This window comes from Mesoplodon densirostris, chromosome 1 (genome assembly GCF_025265405.1).
Source record: "Mesoplodon densirostris isolate mMesDen1 chromosome 1, mMesDen1 primary haplotype, whole genome shotgun sequence".
Lineage (NCBI taxonomy): Eukaryota > Metazoa > Chordata > Mammalia > Artiodactyla > Ziphiidae > Mesoplodon > Mesoplodon densirostris.
In genome coordinates this window covers 149,332,720-149,355,214 of record NC_082661.1, presented here as the reverse complement: position 1 = coordinate 149,355,214, position 22,495 = coordinate 149,332,720, and the positions used below count along the sequence as shown (strand labels likewise).

General features: G+C 37.4%; 1 protein-coding gene across 1 annotated transcript in view; it reads right to left on the bottom strand.

The window, feature by feature from the left end:
• Nucleotides 1–22,173, bottom strand: part of LOC132484573 (cytochrome c oxidase subunit 7B2, mitochondrial) — a 163,514-nt gene extending 141,341 nt beyond the window's left edge. Inside the window, exon 1 of the mRNA XM_060091272.1 lies at nucleotides 22,087–22,173. The gene's annotated coding sequence lies outside the window, so the exon portion shown is untranslated. The remainder of the gene's footprint in view (nucleotides 1–22,086) is intronic.
• Between the last annotated feature and the right edge of the window lie 322 nt (nucleotides 22,174–22,495).

The following is a 22,495-nucleotide window of genomic DNA, read 5'->3' as shown; positions in this document are numbered from 1 at the left end:
CTAATACAGAGTTTTGGGCAATTGAATATTGTATATTTTGCCAATAGCAAGCAACAGTCCCCTTTTGCTTTTATTAATGCAGTTCAGCTGATATGAGCAGACAGAATTGAAAGAGAAGGAGAATGTGCTTTATCATCTGTTGCCAAATTTCAATTTTCTCCTTCAAGTACAGTTGAATGCGTTTTCTTTGCAACCCAGAGACAGAAGATCTTGATTACTGTTGCAAGAATAATCTCAGCATTTGTGTGAAGAAGATAGGAAAAATAAATAGTCTCTCTGGATGATGTGTCAGCCTGTGAACTTACAAAACAAGATATATTCTTGGAGGTAGGGAAATTAAATTAAGGTGAAATGGTAGACATATTAAAATGACAATTGAAGGCTTATTTTGTGGGCCATGGCTGCCTTCCCAATTGTCCTTTGTCCTTAGCCTCACCCCAGGGACACAGACAACATAACCAGAAACAAACAGAGTCAAGACAGGGGCAACTGTCTGGAAATACAGGCCTCTCAAGCTGTGAGTTCTGTCATGAACTGCTAGCTTTTTTGTAAAAATTAAGTTTCCAACTCCTTTCTCCCCTGCCTTCCCCTACCACCACTCTTGTTTTGGGTCTTTAAACAGAAGAGGAGGTGATATATCTTCATATTTCTTCTCATTTTTATCCATGTAAAAAAGATAACAATTCAACATCAGCTCAGTTGGGATTCTTTCTCTCTATAACAGGAAAATGCTAAGGCAGAGAAATATCACTTAGACTTCTGTTAAGAAACAAAGTAGTTATTTACCCCCAGTAGTACTAGAAGACACTAATTTAGGAACCAGCCCATTACCAACCACTCTCAAGTGATAGAGCGCAGGGGAGGCCACCCCAAAATATGCCCCTCTGGCATACTGATTATATGGAATTAAAGTTACTTAAAAAATAGCTGGTTCAAGGACACTCTGACCCTCTGTCCCCCGAAAAGCAGGAAATAAATTTTCCATAAGAAAGGTATCCTCCCTGAAACAGGAGATAGACATTCTTATCACTAGAGATAGGGAATTCAGAGCCAAGAAGGCCACATAAGCAAAACTTGTTTCTTCCTCACTAATTTACTACCCTAAGCTCAGACTTCTTCACCTTGCCAATTCTTCACAAATCTGTTTTGTAAAGAAAAAAATGTTGCCTGCCTTTCCAGTTCTAGGAAGATCAAGCCATTAGCCATCGCAGGTGCTCACCGACAGTACACCCTGAGGGAAATTCAGAAGGGAGAAAAGCAGGAAGCAACCTGTGCTTTGGATATGTTGGCCCCTAGATACTCAAGATGCATATCTAAGGAAAAATTTCAATGACCCCATATTCTTGCATCTTCCCATATATATAAAAGCACTAAAATCATTAACTTGAGATGATTAGCAGTAATCTTTTAATGCTTGACTACATGTTTTTCCCAGCAAAAAAGTTCATGTGGATCCTGGCTCCTCCCTTACCTCTTGGGGGCAGCTCCTCAGAGCTATCTATGAAGCTGTCTTCCGGGCTACAGTCTTCAGTAAGGTCCCTGAATAAAACTTAATTCACAACTTTTATGTTGTGTGTTTTTCAGTCAACAGTTTTGGTGACTGTGAAGGGACCCAGAACAGAATTCTCTCCTTTGCCTGAATTCCACCAGGATCTGGAGCCTTGGTACCAGCAAAGGTCACTTGTGCCAGTCCACCTCCTCAGTGAGTCTAGATGACTGGGCAAATATCTCCTAGGTCTTAGATCTCCTGCTATGGGCTGATGATCCCAAGGTTTTTTTTTTGGTGATGAATAAAAAGATACCTGACTCCTCAGTTGAGAGACATTAAGGAAGATTTATCCAATTGAAAGATACTGGAGGTGGGGGGCCCAGCTGAAAGATACTGGGATTTGCTCAGTTAAAAAACACTAAGCCGGGGCTTCCCTGGTGGCGCAGTGGTTGAGAGGCCGCCTGCCGATGCAGGGGACACGGGTTCGTGCCCCGGTCCGGGAAGATCCCACATGCTGCGGAGCGGCTGGGCCCGTGAGCCATGGCCACTGAGCCTGAGCATCCGGAGCCTGTGCTCCGCAATGGAAGAGGCCACAGCGGTGAGAGGCCCAGGTACCGCAAAAAAAAAAAAAAAAAAAAAAGATTGACAAAAGGGTCTGGGTCCCTTGGCTCGACCCTTCACTGAGGACCCCAATGCCTTTTATACAAAATTAGGTTAAATGGCCAGGGGATAAAAGGGAGAGTTTCTGGGACTCCTTGTAGGAATAATACTTGTTGGTGGGGTCCTAATGGAGGCTAAAATTAAGGTATAAGAGTTGAGAGAATTAGATGAAATTTTATAAAAATCAGTGCATTTGAACGGGCTTTATATAAGATGGTTAAATCTCTTTTACCTAATTATAATATTGTGGGACAGATTATTAAGTCTCACTGGGGAATGCTCCCCTGCCTGGTATTATAAGACAGGGCATATAAACCTGCCCCTCTGGAAATATTAATTAAATATACTAAAAGAAACCAATAGGGTTACCTGAACCCATACAATATGAAGTAAAAACTGGGGACTAATATTCAGGGGCTAATAAAGGCAATAATAGAGGGGTTTTTGTTGTTGATGTTTTTTGCCTCTGAGGTGAATTGCTCTGGGTTTAATTTGTGCACTCAGAAAGAGGGCCTTTGTTGAATGCCTTGTGCAAACTTTTGAAGGCCTGATAAAATGAACCCTAAAGTTCTAGAACATAGAACTCTTGATTTCCAGTTTAGTTGGAAATATTCTCACTGATATAAAAAAGCAAATTAAAGAAAATGTAGCTGGGCAAATCAATTTTTTGCTATCATTTAGGCAGCAGACCAGTTCTTTGGGGAATTAAAAGCAACTGTGTTTGTCTTGCAAATCTCTACAAATCAGAAATGTAAATACAGCCCACAATGACCTGAGACTGAGACTAGTTAACTCAATCAGGTAAACCAAAGGGAAAAAAAAAAAAAAGAGGAAAAGAGGCCTTTTTAAAAGTACAAACTACTGGAAAGGCTTCCTTGCTCAAAATCTAATTCACAGCTTACTTAAGGATTTATCAAGGACAAATAAAAATCTTAAAAGTCTTTTCCACAAATAGTAAAAAGCCTTAGTCATCTAAGCAAATAAATTTAACTTATTCCAACTGTTATTTATAAACTAGTAAGTTTATATTGTAATCCCTGATTCATGTTTAAGTTGTGAAATGAAGCTATGAGATCGCTGGTTATGTCTGTTTATATGTCTGTGTGTATGTTATAAATTTGATATTTCTCTATCTCTGGATAGCATTATCAAAATCAAAATTAATTTATAAAAGAGTTCTATTTAATTAACTTAAGAGTAAGTGCTTATAAATTAAATACTTCTAAATGTAATAGAAACTAACCCAAATGAATTTCAAGTTCATGTGATCTGAGAAATATTCAATATTAAATTAATACGTGGTATTAAAGTTTAAGTTTGTTGGTTTAGTTAATACACACGTCTTACTTTTATTGTAACTATGTTCACTAAAAGTCAAATAAGGTCATATTATCTCTGTTATAAAATTTATCAGCAAAAAAAAAATAGCTTGGCATGATGGCTGACTTGGTATACAGTCTCATGAAATTTTCATGGCTAATCTAAACATAATTGCTGAGAACAACTGAATTAAATAGATATAAATGGGGTAAGAAGTTTTAGGTGAACTTGTTAAGAATAATTATGTTTTAGGCTATGCCTACTAAAAAATAGTTTCTTCAGATTTTTGGTAAATAGAGTTTTGCTAAGTTAAGTTAAATGATGGAAATTTATTAAATATCTAGATCATTCCAAAATAAAATATAGGGTTGGCCAAAAAGTTCTTTCAGGTTTTTCCATAACATCTTACAGAAAAACCCAAGCAAACTTTTTGGCCAACCCAATAATATACCAAAACATTAATTACTGAACATAGGTTTCTGTTTGGAGAAAAACTAAAGATATTTAGGATTATTGACAAAAATGTTTGGTGCCACACTGAAAATTTTTCCTTAAAAGTACATTTTAGAAATCATAAACAATATTTGTTTGCCATCTACAGAATGCTACTGTAAAAAACAGTTCATAATTGTTTACTTCTTAGTTTTCACTAGAAATTAAGGTTTTTAAAAACTAAGAATTCTAATATATGTAATTAAAATACTAAAAGTAGTAATAAAAACATCTGTGTATGAAAGGAAAAAAGATATAAGGAATGGAAATGCATGTCGTTAAGGGAAAAGAAAGTGATTTTGTCCTGGAGAGAGAAAAAGAAAGGGAAAATGTAGGACAAAATCTGAATGGAAGTAAGAAAGTTATAGATGGGTTTGTGGGAAAAGAACCCTGAAAAAAGAGTTTTGTGCATGGTCTTGATTGGCTAAGATTAGAATAGAATTTGAGTAAATAAGTTTTAATAGTAAAAATAAGCTGGTACAAAGCTAGAATTTGCTTCCCTCTCTGTGTTAAGAGAACGAAGTTTTCTTGGAGTACTGATCTGCTTTTGATAACAGAGTGTAAAGTTTCTGTACCTTTTAATTCACTGTAACTTTCTGTATTTGCCTTTCAAATCTTTTATTGTCCCTTTGGGTGAGTGAATAAGTACTATTTCAAATGACCTATGATCCTAGTTTACCAAGTGTTTTTAAGCCTTTTGCTATCTTTGACAAACTTCCTCAAATCAAATTCTAAATGTTCTTTTGACATCTAGCTAACTTTGGGATGCTTCAGAGGGCCCCTGATACATTCCAAAGAGAGATATTAAATTAATTAGGTCTATTTAGTATGTTTGTTCAGTTACCTGGGAAATGTCAAATAAGTAGTAATAAACCTTCTTAGGTTATATTGCATGGGTAAATGCCATTAATATAGATATTCTAGAAATTACATGGAATTCCTAAAAATCTGGTATGTGCTGGTATAATGTTATCAGTCATAATTGTAGTTATCTTAAAATGCTGTATGTCACAGAATTAACCAAATTTCTTTTTCAACTGCACTGTAATCAGATCTTTAACCATGCCATTTTAAGTCTTTCATCATTTATAGACAGTTATTATTTTACTCAGATGCTTTGATGAAAATGAAGATCTTCAAGAAAATTCATATAAAGGATTTTTGACAAATACAGATTTCTGGTGATTTTTAGATCATACCGCTGAACTAGGTAAGAAATTACAAAACTCTAATGGAAAACCTTATGGCTTCATCCAGTGAAACAAAAATTAATTAAATTGAACTGATAAATATGATTTATAATTTAATGACTTTTTGTCTGAAATATTATGGGCTTTTAATCTTTGTTTTCCAGAAAACCCTTCTTTTTATGCTATGACCTACAGCAAGTTAATGAAGTATACCTTTATAAATTAAGATGAAACATTTATCTTTTTCTCTCTATGTGAGCCCTTCAGAATTTGGCTTCTCCAGCTGGTTCCCCTCAGGACCTGATGGCTTACTGTGATCTAGACTGCAACTAGTTATACTAATCATTGTTTTAACTTGTTCACTCCTTGTTGTTTTTAAACTGTTTGTGCTTTGTGTCTCACTCTGCTGTACTACAACCTTATTAATGTGTTACTAGCTATATTACTTATATCTTGTCTATTTTATTAGATTGTTGTCTCTTGCATTACCCATTGTGTAACCAGACCTTCAACAAAATTAATGATGGCTAAATGTCTTGAGGCAACTGATCACTTATTTAGCTCTACATAAAATTAATTATAATTATGCAACACTAGATATGGGAAGAAGCAACAAGGGAAAAGCAATTCATGGATCATAATAGACCAGTAAGACAGATGGTCCAGAGAATTTTAATTTATTAACAGGACCTAATCCAGATATAGCACATAAATGGCCTATCACCAAGATCCTCCCCTAACCTAGGAGTAAGTTATTAGGGCCATGGGACAAATTAGTCATGAAATGCCTCCCAAACCTTGGTCAGATTTATGACCAACAGGGGGCACTGAACAGAAAAAATATTGCCTGCCATTCCAGTTCTACAAGGATCAAGCCATTGCCACTGCAGTGCCCACTGACAGTGCACTCAGAGGAATTCAGGATGGAGAAAAACAGGAAGCATTCTGTGCTTTGGATATGCTGGTCCCTAGAGAGTTAAGACACACACCTAAGGAAAAATTTCAATGATCCCATATTTTCACATTATCCCATACATAGAAAAGCACTAAAATCATTAACTTGAGATGTCTATTCCTTGTAATTAGCAGTAACCTATTTTATGCTTGACTACATGTTTTTCCCAGCAAAAAAGTTCATATATATCCTGGCCCCTCCCTTACCTCTTCAGAGCTGTTCTTCACAGTTACCTGAGAGGCTGTCTTCCAGGCTATAGTCCTCAATAAGGTCCCTGAATAAAACTTAACTCACAACTTTTACATTGTGTGTTTTTATTTCAGTCCATTTTCTTTGCCTGAAAGGTATAAAAGCTGCCAGCTTTGGTCACTTCTTTGGGTCTCAAATCTTTAGAGCCCATGTATGTACAAAATTAAACTAAATTTGTTTTTCTCCTGTTAATCTCTCTTTTATTATAGAGGGTGTCTCAGCCAAGAACCTAGAAGGGTAAAGGAAATTATTTTTCCTCCCCTACACAAGTATTCTGTTTTCTCAAGCACCCCTCAGGATAACCCCTATGGCTGCCAACTCAGCACTGCCCTCCTATCACCACCCATACTGCTACCCCCAATCCCTCTACACTGCTCAAACTAAATAGCTCATTCACAATTTATCTGACAAATCATTCTACAATAATGGGTGATGGTGCTTTAATGTGCAAATTTATATGGATATAAGAGTTCAGGCCTCTTCATTTCACATCCACCCCACCTTGGGTAATACTTTAAACTTGAAGATTAATTAGAATTTCTCAGATCTCATTTTCTTTTACTTCACAAGAAAATTTGATATAGCTCACCACTTGTAGTGTAAGCCCTGACAGTTGAGTTTTCTACTTTGTGTAATGCAAGTGCCTGACTTAAGCTTTGATTGCCCTGGCATCCACTTAAAGGGCATCCCCTTCAAAGATGGCTATCTCAAACACATTGTCAGTCACATAGCTAGATAAAGACGAAGGCCTCACCCAGTCTCCTTTGTTTTGAAGATCTTGGTTGATTTGGATAATTGCCCATTTGGGCCCATTGGTTTTTCTCTTCCTGCTAAATTCCTCCTTTTATATTTAAGTTCACTAGTAAGGAGTGAGCCTGGAAAACCCTAGGCCCCCACTCTCAACCCCAGTAAAAGCAGAACCCCAAATCCATGCCCTTGAGCAAGCTCTCCCGCCCACCCCCTGGCTCCCTCTCTCATACTGCACCCTCACTGCATGGCCTCAGGTGTGCCATGTAATTTCCAAGACCAGTAAGTAATAAAGCTTTTTTTTTTCAAAGTTTTCTGAGTTATTGCTGAGGACATCTTGCAATCTGAATAAGAACCACAAAGGCCGGTCCAGCCAAGTTAGCTATCAATAGGCTAAGAGCAGCATATGACACATTAGCTTGACATCACAATTTTTTTCAGCTTCCCTAACTATACTGGCTATGTTCTCTGACCTTCACCTCACTGTTTCTTCTCCTAACCTTCTGTGAGCTATTCCTCTAAAATATATTCTTCAGCCTTATAATTTAGAAGGCTTACTCACTCTCATGACTGCTACCACCTTTAGGCTGGTGAATTCCAAACCTTCATCTCTTGCCTAGAATTCCAGTAACATATGTTCATTATTTACATAGAGATTTTTCTCCTGTATATAGCCACTGACCAACATCCACATGTGCATAAAGAAGAATTTGCCTCTTTCTCTTCCAAACTTATATACTTTTTTCCAAGTCTTGAACCTCTGAATTACCTCTTCCCTTGCATTCATAAATTAAGTCTAAAAGAACTGTTGACACTTCTTTGGAATTCTCTGTTCAAAAAGTCAAAATTAAGTTAGATGTTCTCATCATTTATTGTTTAGATTATTCAACTATTTCCCTAATTGGTCTTCCTGACTCAAGACTCTCTCCATTCAATTTATCAATGACCAAATTTCCTAAAGTACTGCTGCTCATTCTTTCACTTTCTGGTTTAAAATTTTTGTTGATCCTACATTATGTATACCAGCTATCTTAAATTTTTTGGTCTAACCTGACAGGTTCATTGCTGACAGCACATCTCCTCCTGTTCCCTAAACATAGAAGTAATCAATGAATCACAGTGTACTGTAAAATTACTATACTGCAAAATCATGAAAAAAAAGGGGGCTGTTCATCACTTCTTGTTTATCACTGTATTTCACTATTCTTAGAGAAAAAATTTACTGTGTGTTCAAGAAATGGCTTTAGTTCATATTATTTTCCATACCTGATATGCTGTCCTCTTTATTTACTTCTTATAAAAAGCAAGGTCCAAATCCTGTACCACCTCCTCCAATAAATATTATCAATCCTCCAACCTATATTGGTCCTTCTCCTTTTTACGTTTTTTTAAGAATAATTTGTGTTAGGCTTTTAAAAAAATATTTACTTACTTATTTTTGCCTGGATTGGGTCTTAGGTGCAGCACACAGGATCTTTTGTTACAGCATGTGGGCTTCTCTCTAGTTGTGGCACGTGGGCTTAGTTGCCTCACAGCATGTGGGATCTTAGTTCCCTCACCAGGGATCAAACCCAAGTCCCCTGCATTGGAACATAGATCCTTAACCACTGGAGGACCAGGGAAGTCCCAATCCTTCTCCTTTTTCAACTACTATAGCTTTACAATACCCTATTTTCTACTTCACCAGAAGTAGCTTTGTCTTTCTAGCTAGATATTATTGTACCCTGTCTATTTCAAAAAAATTGTCACCATATTACACAGGAAATAAAATGAATTTGAATCCTTATAACAAGAATCTAAAAGATGAGTTAAGAAAGGCAAGTGAATAAGAGATCATCTCGCAACTACTGGGTTTAGCAAATAGTAGGGAATAAGTCTCAATACCTTAGAAGGCATAAAATCCAGTGTGACAAAGCTGTAGAGAGAGAGAAACCTAAGTGCACTTGAAGACATGCACATGTGTGTATGTGTGTATACATGACATCTGTACAGATATGTATGTTTGTGGGGGTGGGAGGTACTCTTTCACCAAGGAGGGAGAAAAAGTAGTCGTGAACCAAACAGTGGTCTTCCATGAGAAAAACGCAGATACCTCTCCAAAAATTTCAACACTCAAGATAGACATCCCACCTAAATTTCAACCACAAATTCATTTTAAAAGTGAAATAAATGAATTTAAAAGTAATTTATGATCAGGAAACTTGCACAAGCCTCTTAGAGAGCTTCATCCACCAGAGGGCAGACAGCAGAAGCAAGAAGAACTACAATCCTTCAGCCTGTGGAATAAAACCCACATTCACAGAAAGATAGACAAGTTGAAAAGGCAGAGGGCTATGTACCAGATGAAGGAACAAGGTAAAACCCTAGAAAAACAACTAAATGAAGTGGAGATAGACAATCTTCCTGAAAAATTCAGAATAATGAGAGTGAAGATGATCCAGGACCTCAGAAAAAAAAATGGAGGCAAGGGCAGAGAAGATGCAAGAAATGTTTTAAAAAGACCTAGAAGAATTAAAGAACACAGAGATGAACAATACAATAGCTGAAATAGATGAAAAATACACTAGAAGGAATCAATAGCAGAATAACTGAGGCAGAAGAACAGATAAGTGACCTGGAAGACAGAATGGTGGAATTCACTGCTGCAGAACAGAATAAAGAAAAGAATGAAAAGAAATGAAGACAGCCTAAGAGACCTCTAGGACAACATTAAACACACTAACATTCGCATTGTAGGGGTCCCAGAAGGAGAAGAGAGGGAGAAAGGACCAGAGAAAATATTTGAAGAGATTATAGTTGAAAACTTCCCTAACATGGGAAAGGAAATAGCCACCCAAGTCCAGGAAGCAAGAGAGTCCCACACAGGATAAACCCAAGAAGAAACACGCTGAGACACATAGTAATCAAATTAACAAAAATTAAAGACAAAGAAAAATTATTGAAAGCAGCAAGGGAAAAACGACAAACAACATACAAGGCAACTCCCATAAGGTTAACAGGTGATTTCTCAGCAGAAACTCTGCAAGCCAGAAGGGAGTGGCATGACATACTTAAAGTGATGAAAGGGAAGAACTTACAACCAAGATTATTCTACCTGGCAGGGATCTCATTCAGATTCGATGGAGAAATGAAAAGGTTTACAGACAAGCAAAAGCTAAGAGAATTCAGCACCACCAAACCAGCTCTACAACAAATGCTAAAGGAACTTCTCTAAGTGGGAAACACAGAGAAGAAAAGGACCTACAAATACAAACCCAAAACAATTAAGAAAATCATAATAGGAACATACATATTGATAATTACCTTAAATGTGAATGGATTAAATGCTCCAAGCAAAAGACACAGGCTTGTTGAATTGATACAAAAACAAGACACAGGGGCCTCCCTGGTGGCGCAAGTGGTTGAGAGTCCGCCTGCCGATGCAGGGGATACGGGTTCGTGCCCCGGTCTGGGAGGATCCCATATGCCGCGGAGCGGCTGGGCCCGTGAGCCATGGCCGCTGAGCCTGCGCGTCCGGAGCCTGCGCGTCCGGAGCCTGTGCTCCGCAACGGGAGAGGCCACAACAGTGAGAGGCCCGCATACCGCAAAAAAAAAAAAAAAAAAAAAAAAAAAAACAAGACACATATATATGCTATCTACAAGAGACCCACTTCAGATCTAGGGACACATTCAGACTGAAAGTGAGGGGATGGAAAAAGATATCCCATGCAAATGGAAATCAAAAGAAAGCTGGAGTAGCAATACTCATATCAGATAAAATAAACTTTAAAATAAAGAATGTTACAAGAGACAAGGAAGGACACTACGCAGTGATCAAGGGATCAATACAAGAAGAAGATATAACAATTATAAATATATATGCACCCAACACAGGAGCACCACAAAACATAAGGCAACTGCTAACAGCTATAAAAGAGGAAATTGAGGTCTTCCCTGATGCGGCAGTGGCTGGGAGTCCGCCTACCGATGCAGGGGACACGGGATCATGCCCCGGTTTGGGAGGATCCCGCATGCCGCGAGGCGGCTGGGCCCGTGAGCCATGGCCTCTGAGCCTGCATGTCCAGAGCCTCTGCTCCGCAACAGGAGAGGCCACAGCAGTGAGAGGCTCGCGTTCCACAAAAAAAAAAAAAAAAAAAAAAAATGAGGAAATTGACAGTAACACAATAGTGGGGGACTTTAACACCTCACTTACACCAATGGAAAGATCATCCAAACGGAAAATTAATAAGGAAACACAAGCTTTAAATGACATAATAGACCAGGTAGATTTAATTAATATTTATAGGACATTCCACCCAAAAACAGCAGATTACATTTTCTTCTGAAGTGGGCACAGAACATTCTCCAGGATAGATCACATCTTGGGTCACAAATCAAGCCTCAGTAAATTTAAGAAAACTGAAATCATATCAAACATCTTTTCCGACCACAACACTATAAGATTAGAAATAAATTCCAGGGAAAAAAAATATAAAAACACAAACACATGGAGGAGGAACAATATGTTACTAAATAACTAAGAGATCACTGAAGAAATCAAAGAGGAAATCAAAAAATACCTAGAGACAAATTACAATGAAAACACGACAGTCCAAAACCTACAGGATGCAGCAAAAGCAGTTCTAAGAGGGAAGTTTATAGCAATACAAGCCTACCTCAAAAAACAAGAAAAATCTCAAACAATCTAACCCTACACCTAAAGGAACTAGAGAAGAAGAACAAACAAAACCCAAAGTTAGCAGAAGGAAAGAAATCATAAAGATCAGAGCAGAAATAAATGAAATAGAAACAAAGAAAACAATAGTAAAGATCAATAAAACTAAAAGCTGGTTCTTTGGGAAGATAAACAAAATTGATAAGCCATTTGCCAGACTCATCAAGAAAAAGAGGGAGAGGACTCAAATCAATAAAATTAGAAATGAAAAAGGAGAAGTTACAACAGACAATGCAGAAATACAAAGCATCCTAAGAGACTACTACAAGCAACTCTATCCCAATAAAATGGACAACCTGGAAGAAATGGACAAATTATTAGAAAGGTACAACCTTCCAAGACTGAACCAGGAAGAAATAAAAAATGCGAACAGACAAATTACAAGCAATGAAATTGAAACTGTGATTAAAAATCTTCCAACAAACAAAAGTCCAGGACCAGATGGTTTCACAGGTGAATTCTATCAAACATTTAGGAAGAGCTTACACCCATCCTTCTCAAACTCTTCCAAAAAATTGCAGAGGAAGGAACACTCTCAAACTCATTCTATGAGGCCACCATTACACTGATATCAAAACCAGACAAAGATACTACAAAAAAAGAAAATTACAGACCAATATCACTGATGAATATAGATGCAAAAATCCTCAACAAACTACTAGTAAACAGAATGCAACAACACATTAAAAGAATCATACACTATGATCAAGTGGGATTTATCCCAGGGCTGCAAGGTTTCTTCAGTATATGCAAATCAATCAATGTAATACACCATATTAACAAATTGAAGAATAAAAACCATATGATCATCTCAATAGATGCAGAAAAAGCTTTTGACAAAATTCAACACCCATTTATGATAAAAAGTCTCCAGAAAGTGGGCATAGAGGGAATCTACCTCAACATAATAAAGGCCATATATGACAAACCCACAGCAAACATCATTCTCAATGGTGAAAAACTGAAAGCATTTCCTCTAAGATCAGGAACAAGACAAGGATGTCCACTCTCACCACTATTATTCAACATACTTTTGGAAGTCCTAGCCATGGCAAACAGAGAAGAAAAAGAAATAAAAGGAATACAAATTGGAAAAGAAGAAGTAAAACTGTCACTGTTTGCAGATGACATGATACTATACATAGAGAACCCTAAAGATGCCACGAGAAAGCTTCTAGAGCTAATCAATGAATTTGGTAAAGTTGCAGGATACAAAATTAATGCACAGAAATCTCTTGCAGTCCTATACACTAATGATGAAAAATCTGTAAGATAAATTAAGGAAACACTCCCATTTTACCAATGAAACAAAAAGAATAAAATATCTAGGGAGACAAAAGACCTGTATGCAGAAAACTATAAGACACTGATGAAAGAAATCAAGATGACACAAACAGATGGAGAGATAAACCACGTTCTGGGATTGGAAGAATCAATATTGTGAAAATGACTATATTACACAAAGCAATCTACAGATTCAATGCAATCCCTACCAAATTAGCAATGGCATTTTTTACAGAACTAGCACAAAAAATCTTAAAATCTGTATGGAGATAAAAAAGACCCCAAATAGCCAAAGCAGTCTTGAGGGAAAAAAAACGAAGCTGGAGGAATCAGACTCCCTGACTTCAGACTATACTACGAAGCTACAGTAATCAGACAATATGGTACTGGCACAAAAACAGAAATATAGATAAATGGAACAGGATAGAAAGCCCAGAGATAAACCCATGCACCTAGGGTCAACTAATCTATGACAAAGGAGGCAAGGATATACAATGGAGAAAAGACAGTCTCTTCAATAAGTGGTGCTGGGAAAACTGGACAGCTACATGTAAGAGAATGAAATTAGTGCACTCCCTAACACCGTACACAAAAATAAACTCAAAATCGATTAGAGACCTAAATGTAAGACTGGACACTATAAAACTCTTAGAGGAAAATATAGGAAGAACACTCTTTGACATAAATCACAGCAACATCTTTTTTGATCCACCTCCTAGAGTAATGGAAATAAAAACAAAACTAAACAAATGGGACCTAATGAAACTTAGAAGCTTTTGCAAAGCAAAGGAAACTACAAACAAGGTGAAAAGACAGCCCTCCGAATGGGAGAAAATATTTGCCAACGAATCAATGGACAAAGGATTAATCTCCAAAATATATAAACAACTCATGCAGCTCAATATTAAAAAAATAAATAACCCAATCCAAAAATGGGCAGAAGACCTAAATAGACATTTCTCCAAAGAAGACACAGAGATGGCCAAGAAGCACATGAAAAGCTGCTCAACGTCACTAATTATTAGAGAAATGCAAATCAAAACTACAGTGAGGTTACCACCTCACACCAGTTAGAATGGGCATCATCAGAAAATCTACAAACAACAAATGCTGCAGAGATTGTGGAGAAAAGGGAACCCTCTTGCACTGTTGGTGGGAATGTAAATTGATACAGCTACTATGGAGAACAGTATGGAGGTTCCTTAAAAAACTAAAAATAGAATTACCATATGACCCAGCAATCACACTACTGGGCATATACCTAGAGAAAACCGTAATTCAAAAAGACATATGCACCCCAATGTTCATTGCAGCACTGTTTACAATAGCCAGGTCATGGAAGCAACCTAAATGCCCATCCACAGACGAATGGATTCCATATACACAATGGAATATTCCTCAGCCATAAAAAGGAAGGAAATTGGGTCATTTGTAGAGATGTGGATGAATCTAGAGACTGTCATACGGAGTGAAGTAAGTCAGAAAGAGAAAAACAAATATCGCATATTAACACATATATGTGGAACCTAGAAAAATGGTACAGATGAACCAGTTTGCAGGGCAGAAATTGAGACACAGATGTAGAGAACAAATGTATGGACACCAAGGTGGGAAAGTGGTGGGGAGGGTGGTGGTGGGTGGTGTGATGAACTAGGAGATTGGGACTGACATATATATACTAATATGTATGAAATGGATAACTAATAAGAACCTGCTGTATAAAAAAACAAATAAAATAAAATTTTTTAAAAAGTAATTTAAATTTTAATGATTCTGTAACATGGATATAGGCATTTTTGAGATCTTAAAATAATAAGCATAATAATTATTATAATAGCTATCATTTGTGAATTATTTGCTATGCCCCAAGTGTAGTATTAACATCTTTATCCAGCAGAAGTGACAGAAAAATTATGTAAGGGATGTGTGGGAAATAAAAGATTTCCTATAAAAAGTCCAATCCTTCTGCCAAATGAAAATGAATTCATTATAAAATTAGGGAATCCTTTCTTTCATTTCTCCTAGAATCATTTTCATATATCATAGGATTAAATCTGTAGCCATTTGTTTCCCTAATGATGGTACTAAATTGCTCTGATCCAGAAGTATAATAAAATTTATCTCCTCCAAAGCCAAAGGGTTACATTCTAGCATAGGTCTGTAAGTACTGGGTGAAAGCACTGAGGGGAGTATTCCTAGGTATTTACATTTCAAGGAGGAATGAGACCCAGGACTTAGAGATATCTCCCAGTCTGAGATACACAAGGTTATCTGGCTTCTGGGGAGACTTTATTTACATACAAAAGTATTATAATTATGAATCAGGCCCATCATGTTTCCAAGGAGACGCTTTCAGGAGGGGAGGAAGACAGCTACCTCTTTACCACTTAATAAGCAGAGAAAAAATATGTTCTTTGCCTACAGACAGTTTGGCTACTTGAGTGGAACAACTGACTTGGCTCTCATTTTGTCACCAGAAGTATAAGGCAAAGGGCAGAGGTGGGGATGGTGCTTTTATTATTAATAAAAATCTGTCACTGATACAAAGTATCCAAGGGCTCATTCAGAATAAAATTAATAAAGATGAATATTAAAAACCCAAAGCTCAACATGATGTGACTTTACAGTCTTGGCAGTTCTAAACACTCAGGTGTATGACATATAACTTACTTTATTTCTAAGTCTCATTATTTCTGCTTCTAAAAACTTAGCCTAACACAAAACTTCAATTTTGGTTTTTAAATTTAGACTTTCCTGTAATTTCACACTTTGGTGTCAGAAAAGGTATATGTAAAATTAAGGCATCAAGGGTGGTATGCATATGATCCTTGCTCATTTTTCTGGAGATATCTTGTGGAGATATAACTTGCATATATTCCCTCCACACAGCTATTAAACATAGATTGTTACTGAGCATGTACTGAGTGTACTGAATGGTGATGTCCTTGCTGACTTGATTCCCACCTCAGTTATGAGACACAATATAGCATCTGAAATTTCAGTTCAGTCACCCCATTGTCCTTATCATGTCCTTATCCCACCTTGATGGAGTTGGAGGTGAGGAAGGTCAATAATTGGCACTCCTACTCAATTTTTGAAGAATTAAGAAATACAAATTAGTTGGCTTATTGGGAGATCCAAATATTACCTTTGTGTCTGATTAAAGCAGATGGTGGAGAGTGCGGTTTATCCATTAACATGTTTTCTAGCACTGAATCCAAAATTATGCTGTTTCCCTTTTAGTCTCAGTAATACGGTATGGAGACAGTCCTTCACCCACCCTTGTAAAATGGAAGAGCAGAGCAGCTTCCTGAGGACAGCTCAATCCCAAGAACAAGCAGAGATAAAGGGGCTCCCAGTTTCTTCTTCTCAATTCAACAATCAAATAACTCCCTGAACTACTCAGGAAGAAGTTAGGTTGAAAGGCCAGACATGTTACGACAATGGATCTTACACATAAAGGAAATATCAGAGGTAGGGAGGAAGCATTCTACACTCCCTCCCATACACCAATATTCTCTAGCATTCTGTTCTCTTAAACCACTGAGCTTTATCATTAAGCTTCAGCTCAGCCAGGGGAGTGGCTTCCCCCAGAGAAAGGAATCAGCAGCCTATCAAGACATTCTTGCTCCCATCACTGAGTCACCCACCCCAACTATGATTCTGGGTATCCTTCTAGAACCAATGTTAGCAGTTTAGATTTTCAAGCCCAGAATACTCCAAAACAGGTCAAAAACCACATTAACTAAATTAAATCTGTAGTCATTCTAAATCTAAAGCTGAAAATTTATTCCCAATTCTATTTCTTATTCCAAATTTTCACCCTTTCTATCAGAGGTGCTGCAATTATATCAATTATATCAAATGGCTTAAATTCTAAGAATAAAATTCTGACATTATAGACATATCCCAAATTTGACAGTAACCTCTTTAAATTATTAAATTCCCAAGGAGAAATTAAAGTCCAAACATTAGATCACCTTGAAAGTTCAAATACAAAAAACTTTAAGGTTCAAAGGAATTAATGTCTATGGTCAAATTCTGATGCCTTTGTGAGCTGCAGCTTGAAAGTGTTAAAATCAGACTGCTAGGAGAAAGTCCAAAACTCATGTTGATGAATTTCTTTTTCTGCTTCCTCTCAGTCAGAGGTATTCCCAGTATCTGAAATGGGTATAGTTCCTTCAGGGATTCATAAATTGTATCATGTCAAAGACAGGTTTTTACTAGCCACATTTTAAAGAGACCAAAGGATAGTCATCTGGAAGAAAATAAAGTTGAATCTATATCATACTCCATGACCACTGATAAACTCAAAAAGAATCAAAGATTTAAATGTATAAAGGAAAAAATTGCAACCACGAAAGTACTAAAGCAGACAAATTCCTTTATAAACTTGGAGAAATACATTTCTAAATGTGACTCTAAACCCATAAAAGAAAATACTGGTATATTTTACTATATTAAAAAAATAAGCAGGGTCAAAAGACAAATGACTGACATGGGAAAAAACATTTGAAACTCACATCAGAGGCAAAAGGTCCATCTCTCTCATATAAAAAGAGAAGCTAGATTTCAAACAGAAATAAAACACTAGAAGTTCCCTAGAAAAAGGGCAAACGACAGCCAGTTCACAGAAAAAGAAATTCAAGTGACTCTTAAACAAATGGAAAGATATTTAACTCATTCGTATCTTATTATTAAATAATAAATACAAATTAAAACAACATTGAAGTAACACATTTCACCTATAGGATTGGCAAAAATCTCAACATTTCATAACACTCTGTTAATGAGGCTATGATGAAGCATATTGTAAGCAGAATGCAAAATGGTAAAAGACTTATGGAATTTGGCAATATATAAACAATGCTACATATGCATTTGTCTTTTGATCCAACAATTCAAGTTCTCAGAATTTATACTATAGATATACCTGCCAAAAATGACAAGTATATAAGCTTATTTATTACCACACTACTATTTTTAATTGTAAAAGAGTGGAAATCACCCAAGTGTCCATCCACACGGGAATATTTAAATAAACTATGATACATTCACATAACAAAATATTAATATTACAGCTATATTAGTATTTTATACAATGAAAAGGAATGAGAAGCTCTGTACATATCGACATGGAAATATTTCCAGAATTCACAATTAAGAGAAAAAGACAAGGTACAGAACAGTGTATAAAATTTGATTTCCTTTGTAGAGAAAAGGAAAAATTAAGAATATATATTCATATTTTCATGCATTTGCATTTTAAAAATGACACAGGAGGCATATATAATATAGGACCTACTAAAGAGTTTACCTAACTAGCCTGACTCAAACCAGACTGCCTGGGTCTGTCCCCCTTACAAATTAATTAAACTCTTTGAACCTATCTATAAAATAGGATTATAGGAATTCTTACTGCACAGGATTGATACATAAAATAAATGAGTTAACATTTGCAAAGGACATAGGACTGTATTGGGCATTTACTAAGTATTATGGAAATGTTTAAATAAGTAAAACTTACAGGGGATAGAACAGAAGTAAGAGCAAAAAGGGAGAAGTGGGAGGGAGCAAAATGCACTTAGCATACCATTGCCTCTCTGAAAGAATGACATTTGAAACATTCCTGCCTTCCAGAAAAGTTTAAAAATTTGCACTCAAGATCACCAGATTTTATTTGAAGTACAATTTTTCCCTCTGCGACATATTTTAAAAACCTCTTCATTTCTGTTCCCTCCTTTAACTCCCAGTTACTGGCTCTCTGGTACTGCTGGAAGTGGAGATTCTAAACAAGCCCTACTATCTCCAGGAAGCAGATATTTTCAATCCTACACCACAGTGACTCTTTCCACTGCTTCTTGTTATAGAATTGCTAAGCTTGTGAAACCTGCCTCTCAGGGAGGGCTTCTTTCTTATCCCATTTGTTTTGGCTGGAAAATCACTCTCAACAGATTCTTGAATTGAAGCTCCAATTGATGCTTCTGAAGCCGAGACCCTACGGGCCCACGGAGAACTAATACCCCTTCCATATGCTCCTGTAGGCAGTGTCTTTCATCACTGAATTGTTCAGACCTTGAATAGCATTTCCTTCTGCTACATATTTTTCTGCAGCAATGAAATATGCCTCTAGTTTTTATTTTCTTCTCTCCTCCTACACCTTTCAGAAAGTTTTAATTTTTTAACCATTTAATCTGTTTAGGAAGTTGAGTTTCTAACGGCTTACCCTGCTTATTAATTTGATCTCCCCTCCAAAATATAAAGGATTATTGCTGTTGGCTGGAAATGAATACTTGCCTTCCTTTTTATCTTTTCTAGACATCAGTTTTTTCCTAAATTTTTCCTCTGTTTCTTAAATTCCAGAATCATTTCTACCATCAATGATGAAATCACTAAATTCTGAGTTTACTGAAAGTATCTACTGTTTAAACAAATCCCTTTTCCTCCACTTCCCTGAGATGGATAATTCCACAAAAAAAAACTTTTCTCCCAACAGACTGATATCAAGCCCATTCAAGCTTAAACTTAACTCATGTTTTTGCCTTGCTCCTTTCAGTATGCCTTATCTTGCTGAGCCTTGTCTTGAGTCCTAATTCTTGGGCATGTTCCTTTGAGGCACAAACTATACCTCCCTGCAAACCTACAAAAACTATATTACCTGAAAATCACCTAATGATACTTGGTGTATTCTACATATCTTCCTAGTTTTCTCACTGTTTAAGATTCTGTTCTAATGCATTTTACACCATTTCTTATCTGTGACCTCTCAATGGTTTCCTGTTCCTTGACTCTCTTTGAAGGAGTCATACCATTTGAGATCCTGCCTCTTTCTCTTTTTGATTAATTTGGGACCTGGGGACCCTATTTCAATCTAGTAACAACTAAACACCTCTCCCTTTTCCAATACTCTGTTGTACAGCATTTATATCCTCTTGAATCTCCACTTCCCTCTTATAGATGTCTACTGGAACTTCAAAGTGTCATTTCCTATGTCACCTTTGTCAATTCACTCCCTAATTTCTCAGGTTTTATTCTAAAAAAAGTTTTTCTTTCCTCCACTCTATTTTCCTTTTTGTTTCCACTCTTCCATTGTCCTATATTAACTTGAAGCACAAATTTTAAATTACTCTAACATTGCAAACTCCTAAGCAAAATCCATTATTAGAACTAGAGCACCCCAAGAGCAAGCCTTTTTGACTTGCTTTCTTAGCCACTGTTTTTGCAATAATTTTATTTAGTTGTTTCTCATTCTGAATTTAAGAAGAAATTATATGCTCTTTAGAGTAAGGGTCCCCATTTTTTTTTAAATTTTGATGTCCATCAACCTCCTATGGGTAGAGTCACAGTTTGAATCTCAGCAGTGAAAAGTCATGGTCAGATTGTATGAAATTACCAAATTTAGAGCCACCTGAGATCAAGAGGTAGGAGCAACTTTAAAACTTATCAACAAGTCACATGATTCCTCCAACATTCCCTCTCTTGACTCTGAAGGAGACTCAAAATAATATAAAAGGGGGGGGGGGCTCCCTGGTGGTGCAGTGGTTAAGAATCCACCTGCCAACGCAGGGGACATGGGTTCGAGCCCTGGTCCAGGAAGATACCACATGCCATGGAGCAACTAAGCCCGTGCGCCACAACTACTGAGCCTGCGCTCTAGAGCCTGTGGACCACAACTACTGAGCCCGCGTGCCACAACTACTGAAGCCCACACGCCTACAGCCCAAGTTCTGCAACAAGAGAAGTCACTGCAATGAGAAGTCTGTGCACCGCAATGAAGAGTAGCCCCCGCTCACCGCAACTAGAGAAAGCCGCACGCAGCAACAAAGACCCAATGCAGCCAAAAATAAATAAATAAATTTATTTAAAAATATATATATATAAAAGGGGGACTTCCCCGGTGGTCCAGTGGTAAAGAATCCACCTTCCAATGCAGGGGACTTGGGTTTGATCCCTGGTCAGGGAATTAAGATTCCACATGCCACAGGGCAGCTAAGCCCCAGAGCCACAACTACAGAGCCCACGCACCCTGGAGCCAGCACGCCACGACTGGAGAAAGAGAAAATCCACACTCCATAACCAGAGAGAAGCCCGTGCACGAAGAGGCCGCGCACCGCAGCGAAAGATCCCACATGCCTCCCTCAACCAAGACCCGAACGTAGCCTAAATAAATAAATAATAAATAATCTTAAATATATATATATATATATATATATATATATATAAAAGATAATCAGAATTTCAGCAGACTTTCTCTGTCACCAACCTAAGCCTGGCACTAAACACGTCCTGCAGATACCGCTGGATACAGTAGAAACACTTTGAGACCTAAAAAAGGCCACTACATAAAAAGACTCTCTATAATTAAACCCTTGTCTCAGACAAGGCTTCTTAGAAAAAATCAGGTATGCAGAATTTATGGTCAAGCAGCAGCAACTATTTGGCTCGGATGCATTTAATAAAGATATCTCAGCTGTACCGGTCAGATTTTGCTTGCTGAGCCTATCAAAGCTTGCCTGCCTTTGCTTACAGCCCAGAGCCTGCAGACTTGCCTCTACAGAAATTGGTTTGCTTATATAAAACCGGCCACTCTCTTGTAAACAAAATCGCCACAAACTGCAACAACCCACTACAGCTGAAAATATGTGGTCAGCGCCTAGTCCAAAACTGTCCAAGTTTAACACCTCCCACTCCAGCCATGCCATAAGCATGCCCAAAGTTTTACTCCGTAAACACTCTACAGCACAGAAGTCCTCTTTTTTCGTTTTCTCTCTATCCCCACTTTATATCCTAGATGTTGGGGTGTGAGGAGGGTCGTGCGGGTAACGTCCCTCTTTTACCCAGAGAGAAATGAAAAAAAAAAAAAGAAAAGAAATAACGTAGCAGGAAAACCAAACTACTTCCTTATAAATACTAGCAAAGATGTTTAAGACTCTGGCTTATAATGGCAGGTTTGCTGATACTAAACTCCAGAATTAGACAGACTTACCAACTACGGCACAGACGGAAGCCAACGGCAAGATGGCGCACAGGCAAATTCCGCACCTGTCAACTTCACTGCCGGCCGGGTGGCGGAGTAAAGTGGGCGCTTTCTAGAGACCGCTTCTCCCTAGGAGGAAAGGAAGGGGTGGGTCACTCACGCAGACTTCCTCTTTCAAAACTGACCAATCAGATAGCTGATTGCCGGCTCCACGGGAAGAAGTAAAAAGACGGAGAAGCTTTAGGCGTGTTGTTCTCATATATGTCCCTCCATAGTGAAGGAAACAGCATTGGCACAGGTGTTCCCGTTCCTCTACATAATGCATAGTCTCGCTGGTGGGAATCTTTTCCTTCCATATCACAGCAATCTTTTGGCAAACTCACTATTTCTTTCCTTCTGTTACATCTTAATGCCCCTG